At 46.4% G+C, this 20,987-nt stretch overlaps 1 long non-coding RNA gene across 1 annotated transcript; it reads left to right on the forward strand.

The window, feature by feature from the left end:
* Window positions 1-352: 352 nt before the first annotated feature.
* LOC120993413 lies at window positions 353-15,754 on the forward strand. The gene is made up of 3 exons (XR_005777254.1): window positions 353-397; window positions 14,852-14,898; window positions 15,703-15,754. It is a non-coding gene; the product is annotated as an uncharacterized LOC120993413 (long non-coding RNA).
* Window positions 15,755-20,987: the final 5,233 nt, after the last annotated feature.

The following is a 20,987-nucleotide window of genomic DNA, read 5'->3' on the forward strand; positions in this document are numbered from 1 at the left end:
AAGTGTATACCTGGTTAGCAATTGATCCCTTAAAGGGGTTGTCTCACCTCAATAGTTGCTGGCTGCCTCGCTGCTCTCAGGGCCTCTCTTCCCTGCTTGCTGGGGGCGGAGCAGAAGTCTCTGATGCAAAGCAAGGCAAGCCTGGCAGGGAGGAAGTAACTCCTCGCCTTGTCTGTGCGTGCTGGCTCCTGAGGCTGTCAGAGGAGATTCAGCCTCAGGGAGAGCTGCACAGCTGCAGAGCAGATCGTGACACCTAATGGTAAGTTGCTTGTCACGATCTGTTCCATGTGCTGTGTAAAAGTTCCCCCTCCTGTCATCAACACACAGTTTACTAGGAGATTATGTTTCAGCCTCTGGAAGAGCAGCAGAACAGCAGAGCAGATCGTGACATCCAATGGTAAGTTGCTTGTCACGATCTGTTCCGTGTGCTGTGTAAAAGTTCCCCCTTCTGTCATCAACACACAGTTTACTAGGAGATTATGTTTCAGACTCTGGAAGAGCAGCAGAACAGCAGAGCAGATCGTGACATCCAATGGTAAGTTGCTTGTCACCATCTGTTCCGTGTGCTGTGTAAAAGTTCCCCCTCCTGTCATCAACACACAGTTTACTAGGAGATTATGTTTCAGCCTCTGGAAGAGCAGCAGAACAGCAGAGCAGATCGTGACATCAAATGGTAAGTTGCTTGTCACGATCTGTTCCGTGTGCTGTGTAAAAGTTCCACCTCCTGTCATCAACACACAGTTTACTAGTAGGGATGAGCGAACCCGAACTGTATAGTTCGGGTTCGTACTGAATTTTGGGGTGTCCGTGACACGGACCCGAACCCGAACATTTTCGTAAAAGTCTGGGTTCGGGTTCGGTGTTCGGCGCTTTCTTGGCGCTTTTTGAAAGGCTGCAAAGCAGCCAATCAACAAGCGTCATACTACTTGCCCCAAGAGGCCATCACAGCCTTGCCTACTATTGGCATGGCTGTGATTGGCCAGTGCAGCATGTGACCCAGCCTCTATATAAGCTTGGGTCACGTAGCGCTGCACGTCACTCTGCTGATTGAAGCATAGGGAGAGGTTGCTGCTGCGACGTTAGGGCGAGATTAGGCAGTGATTAACTCCTCCAAAAGACTTCATTCTGTGATCGATCTGCAGCTGTGGATCATTGAAGTGCTAATATCGACTTGCTCACTTTTTTAAGGCTGCCCAGAGCGTTTTTAGATCACTTTTTTCTGGGGTGATCGGCGGCCATTTTGTGGCTTGTGGTGCGCCAAGTGTATTTAACCATCAATAGTGTGGTTATTTTTTGCTATATCCTACATCAGCTGCAGGCTGAGCCTGTGTCACCAAAGTGCATTTAACCATCAACAGTCTGGTTATTTTTTGGCCATATACTACATCTGGTGCAGGCTGAGCCTGTGTCACCAAAGTGCATTTAACCATCAATAGTGTGGTTATTTTTTGGCCATATACTACATCAGGGGCAAGTTGAGCCTGTCACCCAGCGCCTAAAAAATAGACCTGACATTTCTATTCAACCAAATTTGTACTGTTTTAGCTGCTCAAGTTATTTGTAGTGACCGTAAAAGCACAGTTTTTGTTCTGGGTTGAAAAACTATTCCCAAATTTGCCATTCTCAAAATAACTAGTTTCTGCTATATGAGGCCAACTTGAAATCTATCCCAAAAAGGATATCTTACATTCTAGGTGCTGATAGTGTCATTCAGAAAAACTTAACACACACGCTACCGTGCAGATACAAGTCTAATTCTGTAATTAAACCTATACCTGTCACACAGCGCAAAAAAAAACAGGCCTCACATTTCTATTCAACCAAATCTGTACTGTTTTAGCTGGTCAAGTTATTTGTAGTGACCGTAAAAGCACAGTTTTTGTTCTGGGTTGAAAAACTATTCCCAAATTTGCCATTCTCAAAATAACTAGTTTCTGCTATATGAGGCCAACTTGAAATCTATCCCAAAAAGGATATCTTACATTCAAGATGCTGATAGTGTCATTCAGAAAAACTTAACACACACGCTACCGTGCAGATACAAGTCTAATTCTGTGATTAAACCTATACCTGTCACACAGCGCAAAAAAAAACCAGGCCTTACATTTCTATTTAACCAAATCTGTACTGTTTTAGCTGGTCAAGTTATTTGTAGTGACCGTAAAAGCACATTTTTTGTTCTGGGTTGAAAAACTATTCCCAAATTTGCCATTCTCAAAATAACTAGTTTCTGCTATATGAGGCCTACTTGAAATCTATCCCAAAAAAGATATCTTACATTGAAGGTGCTGATAGTGTCATTCAGAAAAACTTAACACACACGCTACCGTGCAGATACAAGTCTAATTCTGTGATTAAACCTATACCTGTCACACAGCGCAAAAAAAAACAGGCCTCACATTTCTATTCAACCAAATCTGTACTGTTTTAGCTGGTCAAGTTATTTGTAGTGACTGTAAAAGCACACTTTTTGTTCTGGGTTGAAAAACTATTCCCAAATTTGCCATTCTCAAAATAACTAGTTTCTGCTATATGAGGCCTACTTGAAATCTATCCCAAAAAGGATATCTTACATTGAAGGTGCTGATAGTGTCATTCAGAAAAACTTAACACACACGCTACCGTGCAAATACAAGTCTAATTCTGTGATTAAACCTATACCTGTCACACAGCGCAAAAAAAAACAGGCCCCACATTTCTATTCAACCAAATCTGTACTGTTTTAGCTGGTCAAGTTATTTGTAGTGACCGTAAAAGCACACTTTTTGTTCTGGGTTGAAAAACTATTCCCAAATTTGCCATTCTCAAAATAACTAGTTTCTGCTATATGAGGCCTACTTGAAATCTATCCCAAAAAGGATATCTTACATTCAAGGTGCTGATAGTGTCATTCAGAAAAACTTAACACACACGCTACCGTGCAGATACAAGTCTAATTCTGTGATTAAACCTATACCTGTCACACAGCGCAAAAAAAAAACAGGCCCCACATTTCTATTCAACCAAATCTGTACTGTTTTAGCTGGTCAAGTTATTTGTAGTGACCGTAAAAGCACACTTTTTGTTCTGGGTTGAAAAACTATTCCCAAATTTGCCATTCTCAAAATAACTAGTTTCTGCTATATGAGGCCTACTTGAAATCTATCCCAAAAAGGATATCTTACATTGAAGGTGCTGATAGTGTCATTCAGAAAAACTTAACACACACGCTACCGTGCAGATACAAGTCTAATTCTGTGATTAAACCTATACCTGTCACACAGCGCAAAAAAAAACAGGCCTCACATTTCTATTCAACCAAATCTGTACTGTTTTAGCTGGTCAAGTTATTTGTAGTGACCGTAAAAGCACAGTTTTTGTTCTGGGTTGAAAAACTATTCCCAAATTTGCCATTCTCAAAATAACTAGTTTCTGCTATATGAGGCCTACTTGAAATCTATCCCAAAAAGGATATCTTACATTGAAGGTGCTGATAGTGTCATTCAGAAAAACTTAACACACACGCTACCGTGCAGATACAAGTCTAATTCTGTGATTAAACCTATACCTGTCACACAGCGCAAAAAAAAACAGGCCTCACATTTCTATTCAACCAAATCTGTACTGTTTTAGCTCGTCAAGTTATTTGTAGTGACCGTAAAAGCACACTTTTTGTTCTGGGTTGAAAAACTATTCCCAAATTTGCCGTTCTCAAAATAACTAGTTTCTGCTATATGAGGCCTACTTGAAATCTATCCCAAAAAGGATATCTTACATTGAAGGTGCTGATAGTGTCATTCAGAAAAACTTAACACACACGCTACCGTGCAGATACAAGTCTAATTCTGTGATTAAACCTATACCTGTCACACAGCGCAAAAAAAAAACAGGCCTCACATTTCTATTCAACCAAATCTGTACTGTTTTAGCTGGTCAAGTTATTTGTAGTGACCGTAAAAGCACACTTTTTGTTCTGGGTTGATAAACTATTCCCAAATTTGCCATTCTCAAAATAACTAGTTTCTGCTATATGAGGCCTACTTGAAATCTATCCCAAAAAGGATATCTTACATTCAAGGTGCTGATAGTGTCATTCAGAAAAACTTAACACACACGCTACCGTGCAGATACAAGTCTAATTCTGTGATTAAACCTATACCTGTCACACAGCGCAAAAAAAAACAGGCCTCACATTTCTATTCAACCAAATCTGTACTGTTTTAGCTGGTCAAGTTATTTGTAGTGACCGTAAAAGCACACTTTTTGTTCTGGGTTGAAAAACTATTCCCAAATTTGCCATTCTCAAAATAACTAGTTTCTGCTATATGAGGCCTACTTGAAATCTATCCCGAAAAGGATATCTTACATTGAAGGTGCTGATAGTGTCATTCAGAAAAACTTAACACACACGCTACCGTGCAGATACAAGTCTAATTCTGTGATTAAACCTATACCTGTCACACAGCGCAAAAAAAAACAGGCCTCACATTTCTATTCAACCAAATCTGTACTGTTTTAGCTGGTCAAGTTATTTGTAGTGACCGTAAAAGCACACTTTTTGTTCTTGGTTGAAAAACTATTCCCAAATTTGCCATTCTCAAAAAAACTAGTTTCTGCTATATGAGGCCTACTTGAAATCTATCCCAAAAAGGATATCTTACATTGAAGGTGCTGATAGTGTCATTCAGAAAAACTTAACACACACGCTACCGTGCAGATACAAGTCTAATTCTGTGATTAAACCTATACCTGTCACACAGCGCAAAAAAAAACAGGCCTCACATTTCTATTCAACCAAATCTGTACTGTTTTAGCTGGTCAAGTTATTTGTAGTGACCGTAAAAGCACACTTTTTGTTCTGGGTTGAAAAACTATTCCCAAATTTGCCATTCTCAAAATAACTAGTTTCTGCTATATGAGGCCTACTTGAAATCTATCCCAAAAAGGATATCTTACATTGAAGGTGCTGATAGTGTCATTCAGAAAAACTTAACACACACGCTACCGTGCAGATACAAGTCTAATTCTGTGATTAAACCTATACCTGTCACACAGCGCAAAAAAAAACAGGCCTCACATTTCTATTCAACCAAATCTGTACTGTTTTAGCTGGTCAAGTTATTTGTAGTGACCGTAAAAGCACACTTTTTGTTCTGGGTTGATAAACTATTCCCAAATTTGCCATTCTCAAAAAAACTAGTTTCTGCTATATGAGGCCTACTTGAAATCTATCCCAAAAAGGATATCTTACATTCAAGGTGCTGATAGTGTCATTCAGAAAAACTTAACACACACGCTACCGTGCAGATACAAGTCTAATTCTGTGATTAAACCTATACCTGTCACACAGCGCCAAAAAAAATAGACCTGACATTTCTATTCAACCAAATCTGTACTGTTTTAGCTGGTCAAGTTATTTGTAGTAACCGTAAAAGCACACTTTTTGTTCTGGGTTGAAAAACTATTCCCAAATTTGCCATTCTCAAAATAACTAGTTTCTGCTATATGAGGCCAACTTGAAATCTATCCCAAAAAGGATATCTTACATTCTAGGTGCTGATAGTGTCATTCAGAAAAACTTAACACACACGCTACCCTGCAGATACAAGTCTAATTCTGTAATTAAACCTATACCTGTCACACAGCGCAAAAAAAAACAGGCCTCACATTTCTATTCAACCAAATCTGTACTGTTTTAGCTGGTCAAGTTATTTGTAGTGACCGTAAAAGCACACTTTTTGTTCTGGGTTGAAAAACTATTCCCAAATTTGCCATTCTCAAAATAACTAGTTTCTGCTATATGAGGCCTACTTGAAATCTATCCCAAAAAGGATATCTTACATTGAAGGTGCTGATAGTGTCATTCAGAAAAACTTAACACACACGCTACCGTGCAGATACAAGTCTAATTCTGTGATTAAACCTATACCTGTCACACAGCGCAAAAAAAAACAGGCCCCACATTTCTATTCAACCAAATCTGTACTGTTTTAGCTGGTCAAGTTATTTGTAGTGACCGTAAAAGCACACTTTTTGTTCTGGGTTGAAAAACTATTCCATATTTGCCATTCTCAAAATAACTAGTTTCTGCTATATGAGGCCTACTTGAAATCTATCCCAAAAAGGATATCTTACATTGAAGGTGCTGATAGTGTCATTCAGAAAAACTTAACACACACGCTACCGTGCAGATACAAGTCTAATTCTGTGATTAAACCTATACCTGTCACACAGCGCAAAAAAAAACAGGCCCCACATTTCTATTCAACCAAATCTGTACTGTTTTAGCTGGTCAAGTTATTTGTAGTGACCGTAAAAGCACACTTTTTGTTCTGGGTTGAAAAACTATTCCCAAATTTGCCATTCTCAAAATAACTAGTTTCTGCTATATGAGGCCTACTTGAAATCTATCCCAAAAAGGATATCTTACATTGAAGGTGCTGATAGTGTCATTCAGAAAAACTTAACACACACGCTACCGTGCAGATACAAGTCTAATTCTGTGATTAAACCTATACCTGTCACACAGCGCAAAAAAAAACAGGCCTCACATTTCTATTCAACCAAATCTGTACTGTTTTAGCTGGTCAAGTTATTTGTAGTGACCGTAAAAGCACACTTTTTGTTCTGGGTTGAAAAACTATTCCCAAATTTGCCATTCTCAAAATAACTAGTTTCTGCTATATGAGGCCTACTTGAAATCTATCCCAAAAAGGATATCTTACATTGAAGGTGCTGATAGTGTCATTCAGAAAAACTTAACACACACGCTACCGTGCAGATACAAGTCTAATTCTGTGATTAAACCTATACCTGTCACACAGCGCAAAAAAAAAACAGGCCTCACATTTCTATTCAATCAAATCTGTACTGTTTTAGCTGGTCAAGTTATTTGTAGTGACTGTAAAAGCACACTTTTTGTTCTGGGTTGAAAAACTATTCCCAAATTTGCCATTCTCAAAATAACTAGTTTCTGCTATATGAGGCCTACTTGAAATCTATCCCAAAAAGGATATCTTACATTGAAGGTGCTGATAGTGTCATTCAGAAAAACTTAACACACACGCTACCGTGCAGATACAAGTCTAATTCTGTGATTAAACCTATACCTGTCACACAGCGCAAAAAAAAAACAGGCCTCACATTTCTATTCAACCAAATCTGTACTGTTTTAGCTGGTCAAGTTATTTGTAGTGACCGTAAAAGCACACTTTTTGTTCTGGGTTGAAAAACTATTCCCAAATTTGCCATTCTCAAAATTGTGGTGAACGGGAACAATGAGGAAAACATCTAATAAGGGACGCGGACGTGGACATGGTCGTGGTGGTGTTAGTGGACCCTCTGGTGCTGGGAGAGGACGTGGCCGTTCTGCCACAACCACACGTCCTAGTGAACCAACTACCTCAGGTCCCAGTAGCCAGCAGAATTTACAGCCATATTTGGTGGGGCCCAATGCCGTTCTAAGGATGGTAAGGCCTGAGCAGGTACAGGCATTAGTCAATTGGGTGGCCGACAGTGGATCCAGCACGTTCACATTATCTCCCACCCAGTCTTCTGCAGAAAGCGCACAGATGGCGCATGAAAACCAAGCCCATCGGTCTGTCACATCACCCCCATGCATATCAGGGAAACTGTCTGAGCCTCAAGTTATGCAGCAGTCTCTTATGCTGTTTGAAGACTCTGCTGCCAGGGTTTCCCAAAGGCATCCACCTAGCCCTTCCCCAGGGGTGGAAGAGATAGAATGCACTAACGCACAACCATTTATTTTTCCTGATGATGAGGACATGGGAATACCACCTCAGCACGTCTCTGATGATGACGAAACACAGGTGCCAACTGCTGCGTCTTTCTGCAGTGTGCAGACTGAACAGGAGGTCAGGGATCAAGACTGGGTGGAAGACGATGCAGGGGACGATGAGGTCCTAGACCCCACATGGAATGAAGGTCGTGCCACTGACTTTCACAGTTCGGAGGAAGAGGCAGTGGTGAGACCGAGCCAACAGCGTAGCAAAAGACAAAGAGGGAGCAGTGGGCAAAATCAGAACACCCGCCGCCAAGAGACTCCGCCTGCTACTGATTGCCGCCATCTGGGACCGAGCACCCCAAAGGCAGCTTCAAGGAGTTCCCTGGCATGGCACTTCTTCAAACAATGTGCTGACGACAAGACCCGAGTGGTTTGCAGGCTGTGCCATCAGAGCCTGAAGCGAGGCATTAACGTTCTGAACCTTAGCACAACCTGCATGACCAGGCACCTGCATGCAAAGCATGAACTGCAGTGGAGTAAACACCTTAAAAACAAGGAACTCACTCAGGCTCCCCCTGCTACCTCTTCTGCTGCTGCCGCCGCCTCGGCCTCTTCTGCTGCTGCCACCGCCTCGGCCTCTTCCTCCGCCTCTGGAGGAACGTTGGCACCTGCCGCCCAGCAAACATGGGATGTACCACCAACACCACCACCTGCGTCACCAAGCATCTCAACCATGTCACACGGCAGCGTTCAGCTCTCCATCTCACAAACATTTGAGAGAAAGCGTAAATTCCCACCTAGCCACCCTCGATCCATGGCCCTGAATGCCAGCATTTCTAAACTACTGGCCTATGAAATGCTGTCATTTAGGCTGGTGGACACACACAGCTTCAAACAGCTCATGTCGCTTGCTGTCCCACAGTATGTTGTTCCCAGCCGGCACTACTTCTCCAAGAGAGCCGTGCCTTCCCTGCACAACCAAGTGTCCGATAAAATCAAGTGTGCACTGCGCAACGCCATCTGTGGCAAGGTCCACCTAACCACAGATACGTGGACCAGTAAGCACGGCCAGGGACGCTATATCTCCCTAACTGCACACTGGGTAAATGTAGTGGCGGCTGGGCCCCAGGCGGAGAGCTGTTTGGCGCACGTCCTTCCGCCGCCAAGGATCGCAGGGCAACATTCTTTGCCTCCTGTCTCCTCCTCCTCCTACTCAGCTTCCTCCTCCTCTTCTTCCACCTGCTCATCCAGTCAGCCACACACCTTCACCACCAACTTCAGCACAGCCCGGGTTAAACGTCAGCAGGCCGTTCTGAAACTCATATGTTTGGGGGACAGGCCCCACACCGCACAGGAGTTGTGGCGGGGTATAGAACAACAGACCGACGAGTGGTTGCTGCCGGTGAGCCTCAAGCCCGGCCTGGTGGTGTGCGATAATGGGCGAAATCTCGTTGCAGCTCTGGGACTAGCCGGTTTGACGCACATCCCTTGCCTGGCGCATGTGCTGAATTTGGTGGTGCAGAAGTTCATTCGCAACTACCCCGACATGTCAGAGCTGCTGCATAAAGTGCGGGCCGTCTGTTCGCGCTTCCGGCGTTCACACCCTGCCGCTGCTCGCCTGTCTGCGCTACAGCGTAACTTCGGCCTTCCCGCTCACCGCCTCATATGGGACATGCCCACCAGGTGGAACTCCACCTTGCATATGTTGGACAGACTGTGCGAGCAGCAGCAGGCCATAGTGGAGTTTCAGCTGCAGCACGCACGGGTCAGTCGCACTGCGGATCAGACCCACTTCACCACCAATGACTGGGCCTCCATGCGAGACCTGTGTGCCCTGTTGCGCTGTTTCGAGTACTCCACCAACATGGCCAGTGGCGATGACGCCGTTATCAGCGTTACAATACCACTTCTATGTCTCCTTGAGAAAACACTTAGGGCGATGATGGAAGAGGAGGTGGCCCAGGAGGAAGAGGAGGAAGAGGGGTAATTTTTAGCACTTTCAGGCCAGTCTCTTCGAAGTGACTCAGAGGGAGGTTTTTTGCAACAGCAGAGGCCAGGTACAAATGTGGCCAGACAGGGCCCACTACTGGAGGACAAGGAGGACGAGGATGAGGAGGAGGTGGAGGAGGATGAGGATGAAGCATGTTCACAGCGGGGTGGCACCCAAAGCAGCTCGGGCCCATCACTGGTGCGTGGCTGGGGGGAAACACAGGACGATGACGATACGGCTCCCACAGAGGACAGCTTGTCCTTACCTCTGGGCAGCCTGGCACACATGAGCGACTACATGCTGCAGTGCCTGCGCAACGACAGCAGAGTTGCCCACATTTTAACGTGTGCGGACTACTGGGTTGCCACCCTGCTGGATCCCCGATACAAAGACAATGTGCCCACCTTACTTCCTACACTGGAGCGTGATAGGAAGATGCGCGAGTACAAGCGCACGTTGGTAGACGCGCTACTGAGAGCATTCCCAAATGTTACAGGGGAACCAGTGGAAGCCCAAGGCGAAGGCAGAGGAGGAGCAAGAGGTCGCCAACGCAGCTGTGTCACGGCCAGCTCCTCTGAGGGCAGGGTTAGCATGGCAGAGATGTGGAAAAGTTTTGTCACCACGCCACAGCTAACTGCACCACCACCTCATACGGAACGTGTTAGCAGGAGGCAACATTTCACTAACATGGTGGAACAGTACCTGTGCACACCCCTCCACGTACTGACTGATGGTTCGGCCCCATTCAACTTCTGGGTCTCCAAATTGTCCACGTGGCCAGAGCTAGCCTTTTATGCCTTGGAGGTGCTGGCCTGCCCGGCGGCCAGCGTTTTGTCTGAACGTGTATTTAGCACGGCAGGGGGCGTCATTACAGACAAACGCAGCCGCCTGTCTACAGCCAATGTGGACAAGCTGACGTTCATAAAAATGAACCAGGCATGGATCCCACAGGACCTTTCCATCCCTTGTGCAGATTAGATATTAACTACCTCCCCTTAACAATATATTATTCTACTCCAGGGCACTTCCTCATTCAATACTATTTTTATTTTTATTTTACCATTATATTGCGGGGCAACCCAAAGTTGAATGAACCTCTCCTCTGTCTGGGTGCCGGGGCCTAAATGTGTGACAGTGGCCTGTTCCAGTGGTGGGTGACGTGAAGCCTGATTCTCTGCTATGACATGAAGACTGATTCTGTGCTGACATAAGGCCAGATTCTCTGTTACGGGACCTCTCTCCTCTGTCTGGGTGCCGGGGCCTAAATATGTGACAGTGGCCTGTTCCAGTGGTGGGTGACGTGAATCCTGATTCTCTGCTATGACATGAAGACTGATTCTGCGCTGACATAAGGCCAGATTCTCTGTTACGGGACCTCTCTCCTCTGTCTGGGTGCCGGGGCCTAAATATGTGACAGTGGCCTGTTCCAGTGGTGGGTGACGTGAAGCCTGATTCTCTGCTATGACATGAAGACAGATTCTGTGCTGACATAAGGCCAGATTCTCTGTTACGGGACCTCTCTCCTCTGTCTGGGTGCCGGGGCCTAAATATGTGACAGTGGCCTGTTCCAGTGGTGGGTGACGTGAAGCCTGATTCTCTGCTATGACATGAAGACTGATTCTGCGCTGACATAAGGCCAGATTCTCTGTTACGGGACCTCTCTCCTCTGTCTGGGTGCCGGGGCTTAAATATGTGACAGTGGCCTGTTCCAGTGGTGGGTGACGTGAAGCCTGATTCTCTGCTATGACATGAAGACTGATTCTGCGCTGACATAAGGCCAGATTCTCTGTTGCGGGACCTCTCTCCTCTGTCTGGGTGCCGGGGCCTAAATATGTGACAGTGGCCTGTTCCAGTGGTGGGTGACGTGAAGCCTGATTCTCTGCTATGACATGAAGACTGATTCTGTGCTGACATAAGGCCAGATTCTCTGTTACGGGACCTCTCTCCTCTGCCTGGGTGCCTGGGCCTAAATATGTGACAGTGGCCTGTTCCAGTGGTGGGTGACGTGAAGCCTGATTCTCTGCTATGACATGAAGACAGATTCTGTGCTGACATAAGGCCAGATTCTCTGTAATGGGACCTCTCTCCTCTGTCTGGGTGCCGGGCCTAAATATGTGACAGTGGCCTGTTCCAGTGGTGGGTGACGTGAAGCCTGATTCTCTGCTATGACATGAAGACTGATTCTGCGCTGACATAAGGCCAGATTCTCTGTTACGGGACCTCTCTCCTCTGTCTGGGTGCCGGGGCCTAAATATGTGACAGTGGCCTGTTCCAGTGGTGGGTGACGTGAAGCCTGATTCTCTGCTATGACATGAAGACAGATTCTGTGCTGACATAAGGCCAGATTCTCTGTTACGGGACCTCTCTCCTCTGTCTGGGTGCCGGGGCCTAAATATGTGACAGTGGCCTGTTCCAGTGGTGGGTGACGTGAAGCCTGATTCTCTGCTATGACATAAAGACTGATTCTGCGCTGACATAAGGCCAGATTCTCTGTTACGGGACCTCTCTCCTCTGTCTGGGTGCCGGGGCCTAAATATGTGACAGTGGCCTGTTCCAGTGGTGGGTGACGTGAAGCCTGATTCTCTGCTATGACATGAAGACTGATTCTGCGCTGACATAAGGCCAGATTCTCTGTTACGGGACCTCTCTCCTCTGTCTGGGTGCCGGGGCCTAAATATGTGACAGTGGCCTGTTCCAGTGGTGGGTGACGTGAAGCCTGATTCTCTGCTATGACATGAAGACAGATTCTGTGCTGACATAAGGCCAGATTCTCTGTTACGGGACCTCTCTCCTCTGCCGGGGTGCCTGGGCCTAAATATGTGACAGTGGCCTGTTCCAGTGGTGGGTGACGTGAAGCCTGATTCTCTGCTATGACATGAAAACTGATTCTGCGCTGACATAAGGCCAGATTCTCTGTTACGGGACCTCTCTCCTCTGTCTGGGTGCCGGGGCCTAAATATGTGACAGTGGCCTGTTCCAGTGGTGGGTGACGTGAAGCCTGATTCTCTGCTATGAGATGAAGACTGATTCTGTGCTGACATAAGGCCAGATTCTCTGTTACGGGACCTCTCTCCTCTGCCTGGGTGCCTGGGCCTAAATATGTGACAGTGGCCTGTTCCAGTGGTGGGTGACGTGAAGCCTGATTCTCTGCTATGACATGAAGACTGATTCTGCGCTGACATAAGGCCAGATTCTCTGTTACGGGACCTCTCTCCTCTGTCTGGGTGCCGGGGCCTAAATATGTGACAGTGGCCTGTTCCAGTGGTGGGTGACGTGAAGCCTGATTCTCTGCTATGACATGAAGACTGATTCTGCGCTGACATAAGGCCAGATTCTCTGTTACGGGACCTCTCTCCTCTGTCTGGGTGCCGGGGCCTAAATATGTGACAGTGGCCTGTTCCAGTGGTGGGTGACGTGAAGCCTGATTCTCTGCTATGACATGAAGACAGATTCTGTGCTGACATAAGGCCAGATTCTCTGTTACGGGACCTCTCTCCTCTGCCTGGGTGCCGGGGCCTAAATGTGTGACAGTGGCCTGTTCCAGTGGTGGGTGACGTGATGCCTGATTCTCTGCTATGACATGAAGACTGATTCTGTGCTGACATAAGGCCAGATTCTCTGTTACGGGACCTCTCTCCTCTGTCTGGGTGCCGGGGCCTAAATATGTGACAGTGGCCTGTTCCAGTGGTGGGTGACGTGAAGCCTGATTCTCTGCTATGACATGAAGACAGATTCTGTGCTGACATAAGGCCAGATTCTCTGTTACGGGACCTCTCTCCTCTGCCTGGGTGCCGGGGCCTAAATGTGTGACAGTGGCCTGTTCCAGTGGTGGGTGACGTGAAGCCTGATTCTCTGCTATGACATGAAGACAGATTCTGTGCTGACATAAGGCCAGATTCTCTGTTACGGGACCTCTCTCCTCTGTCTGGGTGCCGGGGCCTAAATATGTGACAGTGGCCTGTTCCAGTGGTGGGTGACGTGAAGCCTGATTCTCTGCTATGACATGAAGACAGATTCTGTGCTGACATAAGGCCAGATTCTCTGTTACGGGACCTCTCTCCTCTGCCTGGGTGCCTGGGCCTAAATATGTGACAGTGGCCTGTTCCAGTGGTGGGTGACGTGAAGCCTGATTCTCTTCTATGACATGAAGACTGATTCTGCGCTGACATAAGGCCAGATTCTCTGTTACGGGACCTCTCTCCTCTGTCTGGGTGCCGGGGCCTAAATATGTGACAGTGGCCTGTTCCAGTGGTGGGTGACGTGAAGCCTGATTCTCTGCTATGACATGAAGACAGATTCTGTGCTGACATAAGGCCAGATTCTCTGTTACGGGACCTCTCTCCTCTGTCTGGGTGCCGGGGCCTAAATATGTGACAGTGGCCTGTTCCAGTGGTGGGTGACGTGAAGCCTGATTCTCTGCTATGACATGAAGACAGATTCTGTGCTGACATAAGGCCAGATTCTCTGTTACAGGACCTCTCTCCTCTGCCTGGGTGCCTGGGCCTAAATATGTGACAGTGGCCTGTTCCAGTGGTGGGTGACGTGAAGCCTGATTCTCTGCTATGACATGAAGACTGATTCTGCGCTGACATAAGGCCAGATTCTCTGTTACGGGACCTCTCTCCTCTGTCTGGGTGCCGGGGCCTAAATATGTGACAGTGGCCTGTTCCAGTGGTGGGTGACGTGAAGCCTGATTCTCTGCTATGACATGAAGAGACTGATTCTCTGCTAACATGAAGCCAGATTCTTTGCTATGGCATGAAGAGACTGATTCTCTGCTGACGTGAAGCCAGATTCTCTGCTATGGGACCTCTGTCCAATTGATATTGGTTAATTTTTATTTTTTTAATTTTTATTTGAATTCATTTCCCTATCCACATTTGTTTGCAGGGGATTTACCTACATGTTGCTGCCTTTTGCAGCCCTCTAGCTCTTTCCTGGGCTGTTTTACAGCCTTTTTAGTGCCCAAAAGTTTGGGTCCCCATTGACTTCAATGGGGTTCGGGTTCGGGTTCGGGACGAAGTTCGGGTCGGGTTCGGATCCCGAACCCGAACATTTCCAGGAAGTTCGGCCGAACTTCTCGAACCCGAACATCCAGGTGTTCGCTCAACTCTATTTACTAGGAGATTATGTTTTAGCCTCTGGAAGAGCAGCAGAACAGCAGAGCAGATCGTGACATCCAATGGTAAGTTGCTTGTCACCATCTGTTCTGTGTGATGTGTAAAAGTTCCCCCTCCTGTCATCAACACACAGTTTAATCTGCCTATTTTCTATTTTCCCTATCACTGCCTCCCTGCAATGTAGTTTTATGTCCTTTCTGCTCAGATATATTGGTCCCTCCTCAATTATTCATGTCTGTATTATGCTGATCATGTCATTATTATGCTCTCCTATCCCCCTCCATTATTCATGTCTGTATTATGCGCTTCCCCCTCCCCCACTGATCATGTCATTATTATGCTCTCCCATCCCCCTCCAGTATTCATGTCTGTATTATGCTCCCCTCCCACTGATCATGTCATTATTATGCTCTCCCATCCCCCTCCATTATTCCTAACAGTATTAGGCTCCCCCCTACCCCACTGATCATGTCATTATTATGCTCTGCCATCCCCCTCTATTATTCATGTCTGTATTATGCACTCCCCCCTCCCCCACTGATCATGTCATTATTATGCTCTCCTATCCCCCTCCATTATTCATGTCTGTATAATGCTCCCCTCCCACTGATAATGTCATTATTATAATCTCCCATCCCCCTCCATTATTCCTAACAGTATTAGGCTCCCCCTACCCCACTGATCATGTCATTATTATGCTCTGCCATCCCCCTCCATTATTCATATCTGTATTATGATCCCCCCCCACTGTTCATGTTTAATTATGCTCTCCCATCCCCCTCCATTATTCATGTCTGTATTATGCTTCCCATTGCCCTGTAACTAAGTGCATATAATCATGTTTCTTTATCACAGTTACAGGGCCATAGTGAACGCCCTGTAACTGTGATAATCATCCCTGCGAGGTGGCCGGAGCCGAGAGTGAATGCGCATGCGCCATTGTCTGTGCGCACTCGCTCCCGTGAAACCCGACCACCTCGGCAGGAGAGGAGTAGAAGACTCGGCGGTAACAGCGCTTGCGCGGCCACCGCTAGTATCATAGTAGAGGTGGCGTGCCCCCTAGAGACGAGCATGTAAAATCGGGGTATAAATATGTCAATAACAGGATTTACATCCTGTTTAGATAATATAAGTATATTGAAGAAATGCTTATTGGAGGGGGAAGGAATAGACTGAAAGGGGATTATGAAGGTGAGACAACCCCTTTAAGTAGGATGTATCTGCCTTCTTTATACTTTACATGGGAGACATATGTAAAGCGAAGGCCCTTCCGGATCCCGATGCTCACACCCCTGAAGGCCGAGGAGCCAGAACCACAATGATACCATTGTGAGAATAAAGAATAGGAGAGGTTCGGGTACCTATCAAACTTGAAAAGTGTCTCTTGTAGCATAAGGACCGAGCATTTTTCAGTCTTCGGATATGAGATTTGGCTACGTTTGGAGGTGGAGTGGAAACCCTTCACATTAAAGGAAGCAACACATATGTCTGCCATCATTTTTTAAATATAAAGGGAGTAAATGCATATGTTTCCTAAATGATCTGTCAATGTATGTGAGTCCTCTCCTGGGGTACCTGGCCTCCCAAGGCGGAGCAGCGGAATCTCCCAAAGAAGCTATGTCTTCCCGTTCAGGGGTCAAGAGAGAGCAGCAGTACCTGTCATGTAAAAAAGAAATATGAGCACATAAAACAAAACAAACAGTATAATGGAAATAAGAACAAGTTTCAGAAAAATTGGTAGAGCAACTAGGGTCATTGAACATATTGGGGGTGAGATAAATACCGATAAGGTTTACCCTCAAGTAATCAGTGATTTAGGGATCTCACCCTGTATTCAGGGCTGAGTGTATTAAACTTCTAAGGCCCCGTACCCAGGCCACAACAATCCTCAGGCGTGCAGACCTAAGGTAGGTCTACCAGCAGAAAAGTAAAAATAATATGGGTAGAAATAAAATAATATAAAACCCTTGGAGAGGTGGCCCAGGCACTGGGGTATATATCATAGCTTGTAGATCTAAAAATGAATCTGAACTTAGACAAAGAACGGTGGGCACTTATGTAAAGTGGACGGTATAATCTCCAAGGTAGTTCTGTGGATTTGATGATTAGGTGAAGTGTCTCTTCATTGATCATGCAGAGGTTGTCTCCTCGTGGTTGACGATGAAGCACCTTTCTTGGACCTCTGGGGTTTTGGGGTGCGAGGTGTCTCCCATAAGTCCTGGGCAATTTTCCAACTGCAGCGGGGACAGCTGTCCAGGTCACTGTATGATGAATAGAGATGTCCCGAATAGTTCGCCGGCGAATAGCTTGTTCGCGTTCGCCGCGGCGGGCGAACATATGCGATGTTCGGTCCGCCCCCTATACATCATCATTGAGTAAACTTTGACCCTCTACCTCACAGTCAGCAGACACATTCCATCCAGCAGACCCTCTCACCCTCTGGACAGCATCCATTTTAGATTCATTCGGAAGCTGCATTCTTAGTGAGAGGAGCTAGGGCATCTGCTGTAAGGACAGCGTCCTGACAGCCCTGTCAATCAGTCTGTCTGTCTGCATCCATTTTAGATTCATTCGGAAGCTGCATTCTTAGTGAGAGGAGCTAGGGCATCTGCTGTAAGGACAGCGTCCTGACAGCACCCCAAAAAGCCCTGTCAATCAGTCTGTCTGTCTGTTTTTAAATTTATATATATATATATATATATATATTGATGATGATGATGATGTACACGCAGTCTTACCCTTCGGGCCTCGATGCACTGTAAGTATGTCTTTGGAGTGTGGGAGGAAACCGGAGAACCCGGAGGAAACCCACGCAAACACGGGGAGAACATACAAACTCCATGCAGATGTTGCCCTTGGTCGGATTCGAACCTAGGACCCCAGCGCTGCAAGGCAACAGTGCTAACCACTGAGCCACTGTGCTGCCCCCTGCTGTTGCTGTTGCCTGCCTGTGTGTGAGAGGCTGCAGGCTCACAGACAGTACTGTGTGCACACCATTCATACAGGGTGTCACAGACAGTACCTTGCAGATAAAAAAATGTCCATTTATTATTTCTCTGTGATATAATCGCAGTTGCAAGCCAGTGAGAGGCTGCAGGCTCACAAACAGTACTGTGTCCACTGGCCAGGCCACCACTCATACCGTTACAGGGTGTCACTCACAAAACCTTGCAGATAAAAAAAAAGTCAATTTATTATTTCTCTGTGATATAATCGCAGTTGCAAGCCAGTGAGAGGCTGCAGGCTCACAGACTGTACTGTGTCCACTGGCTAGGCCACCACTCATACTGTTACAGGGTGTGACTCACAAAACCTTGCAGATAAAAAGAAGTCCATTTATTATTTCTCTGTGATATAATTGCAGTTGCAAGCCAGTGTGTGTCAGGCCCACACAGACTGTACTGTGCCCACTGCCCACCACTTATATAGGGTGGCAAGGTACCTTGCACGCATAGTACCACTTATCTAAAAAAAAAATGACAGGCAGAGGCAGGCCACCCCGCAGGGGCCGTCGTGGTGCTGTGATTTCCACTGGCCCTGAAATAATGCCCAGTGTTCAGAGGCCACGTACCCTGAACCCGAAATTTTTTTAGAAAATAGTTGACTGGCTTACACAGGACACCCAATATTCAACAGCTTCCGCTAAGAACCTTGACGCACCATCCTCCTCCAGCTCAGCTTCGGTCACCTGCTCTCAAGTTACCACTCTCCCGCCCCCGCCGCCACCACCACCACTACTACTACAGCCACCACAGTCGCTTCACTTGATCCGTCAGAGGAGTTATTTTCACATCAGTTGGATGAAATTAGTGATGCGCAACCATTATTGCCAGAGGATGTAGATAACAGGGATATGTCTCAGTCAGGCAGGATTACACACATGGTCGTACAGTGTGATGATGATGATGATGTTGTACCCGCTGCTTCTTACTTTGCTGAGGTGTCAGATACAAGTGAAGTGGTTGATGATGACGATGTGTCCGTGGATGCCACGTGGGTGCCTGCTCGAAGAGAAGAAGAAGAGGGGGAAACTTCAGAAGGGGAGACAGAGAAGGAGGAGACGAGTTGGAAGCAGGGGGAGGTCATCGCAAGTAGCTAGTGGCACAGTCAGACAGCATGTATCGGCACCCAGGGTCAGCTAGACAGCACGCCAATCAACGCATGCAGTTGCCACCACCAGAATGCCGTCATTGCAAAGCTCAGCAGTGTGGCATTTTTTTGGTGTGTCTGCCTCTGATAACAGCAATGCCATTTGCAACCTGTGCCAAAAGAAACTGAGTCGTGGGAAGTCCAACACCCACCTTGGTACAACTGCTTTGCGAAGGCACATGATCGCACATCACAAACGCCTATGGGATCAACACATGAGTACAAGCAGCACACAAACTCAAAGCCGCCATCCTCCTCCTGGTCCAGCATCTTCAGCCACGTCAACCACTGCTGTCCTCCTTGCGCCCTCTCAACCATCCGCCACTCCGTCTCTCGCCTTGAGCAGTTCCTGCTCATCTGCCCACAGTCAGGTGTCTGTCAAGGACATGTTTGAGCGTAAGAAGCCAATGTCACAAAGTCACCCCCTTGCCCGGCGTCTGACAGCTGGCTTGACGGAACTCTTAGCCCGCCAGCTTTTACAATACAAGCTGGTGGAGTCTGAGGCCTTAAAAAAATTTGTCACTATTGGGACACCACAGTGGAAGGTACCCGGACAAATTTTTTTTTCAAAAAAGGCAATCCCTGATATGGGACGTAACAGGGATTAAACTGATAGGAATAGTACTAGTTAAGACACCACTCATATAGGGTGTCACAGCACATTGCTCTGTGCACGCTCAGTGCCCCAACTTGGGAGTAAGAGGACCGACCAAGCTGCTTTTTCCATCTCCCGGTTCCTAAAATCAATTCAGTTTGGTGTATCAGAGTTTGGTCTGTCACTGTGAAGGCAGTCGAAGGTACCCGGCCTAAATTTTTTTTCACAAAAGGCAATCCCTGATATGGGACGTAACAGGGATTAAACTGATGAGAATAGTACTACAGAAAATACCACTCATATTGGGTGTGACAGTAAATTGCACGGCGCAGACGCAGTGACCGTGGATTCAAACAAAGGGGAGGGAGCCAGCGTTTTTTTAACCATCTCCCCGTTCGAAAAATCTATTCAATAAATGGACCCCAGATTGGAGACGTAACAGGGATTAAACTGATGAGAATAGTACTACAGAAAATACCACTCATATCGGGTGTGACAGTAAATTGCACGGCGCAGACGCAGTGACCGTAGATTCAAACAAAGGGGAGGGAGCCAGCGTTTTTTTAACCATCTCCCTGTTCGAAAAATCAATTCAATAAATGGACCCCAGATTGGGGACATAACAGGGATTAAACTGATGAGAAGAGAACTACAGAAAATACCACTCATATCGGGTGTGAGAGTAAATTGCACGGCACAGACGCAGTGACTGTGGATTAAAACAAAGGGGAGGGAGCCAGCGTTTTTTTAACCATCTCCCCGTTCGAAAAATCAATTCAATTCACCTTTCGGGGACCCTTGGTGTTGCATGTGGCTGGGTGGAGGAAGAAACCTTCAATGACATCAACGGGACATGGCTAGCTTGGTATCCAACCTTGTGCAAATGGGGAGTTTGCGGTTGGGCAAATGGACTGTTTGCAGTTGTTTGCGGTGCATTAAAAGGGGAGTTTGGTCTGTCAATGTCTGTGAAGCGGGCGTAACCCTTACACTACCTGATCGATACAACATCATACCTGATCGTATACACACACTGGATGTTTTAAACCACGTTGTTCAAAAAAATGTAGGATTGTTAGGTGATTTATGCCCTTTATGGATTAAAACCCAACTCTGCGTCAACTATGTAATTTTCCATGGGAGTTTTGCCATGGATCCCCCTCCGGCATGCCACAGTCCAGGTGTTAGTCCCCTTGAAACAACTTTTCCATCACTACTGTGGCTAAAAAGAGTCCCTGTGGGTTTTAAAATTCGCCTGCCTATTGAAGTCTATGGCGGTTCGCCCGTTCGCAAACATTTGCAAAAATTTGCGTTCGCCGTTCGCAAACGGAAAATTTTATGTTCGCGACATCTCTAATGATGAGATAGACTTGCGGCGTCCTTCATGAAGGAATGATAAACCAAATGGGAAAT

Source organism: Bufo bufo, chromosome 3 (assembly GCF_905171765.1).
Source record: "Bufo bufo chromosome 3, aBufBuf1.1, whole genome shotgun sequence".
Lineage (NCBI taxonomy): Eukaryota > Metazoa > Chordata > Amphibia > Anura > Bufonidae > Bufo > Bufo bufo.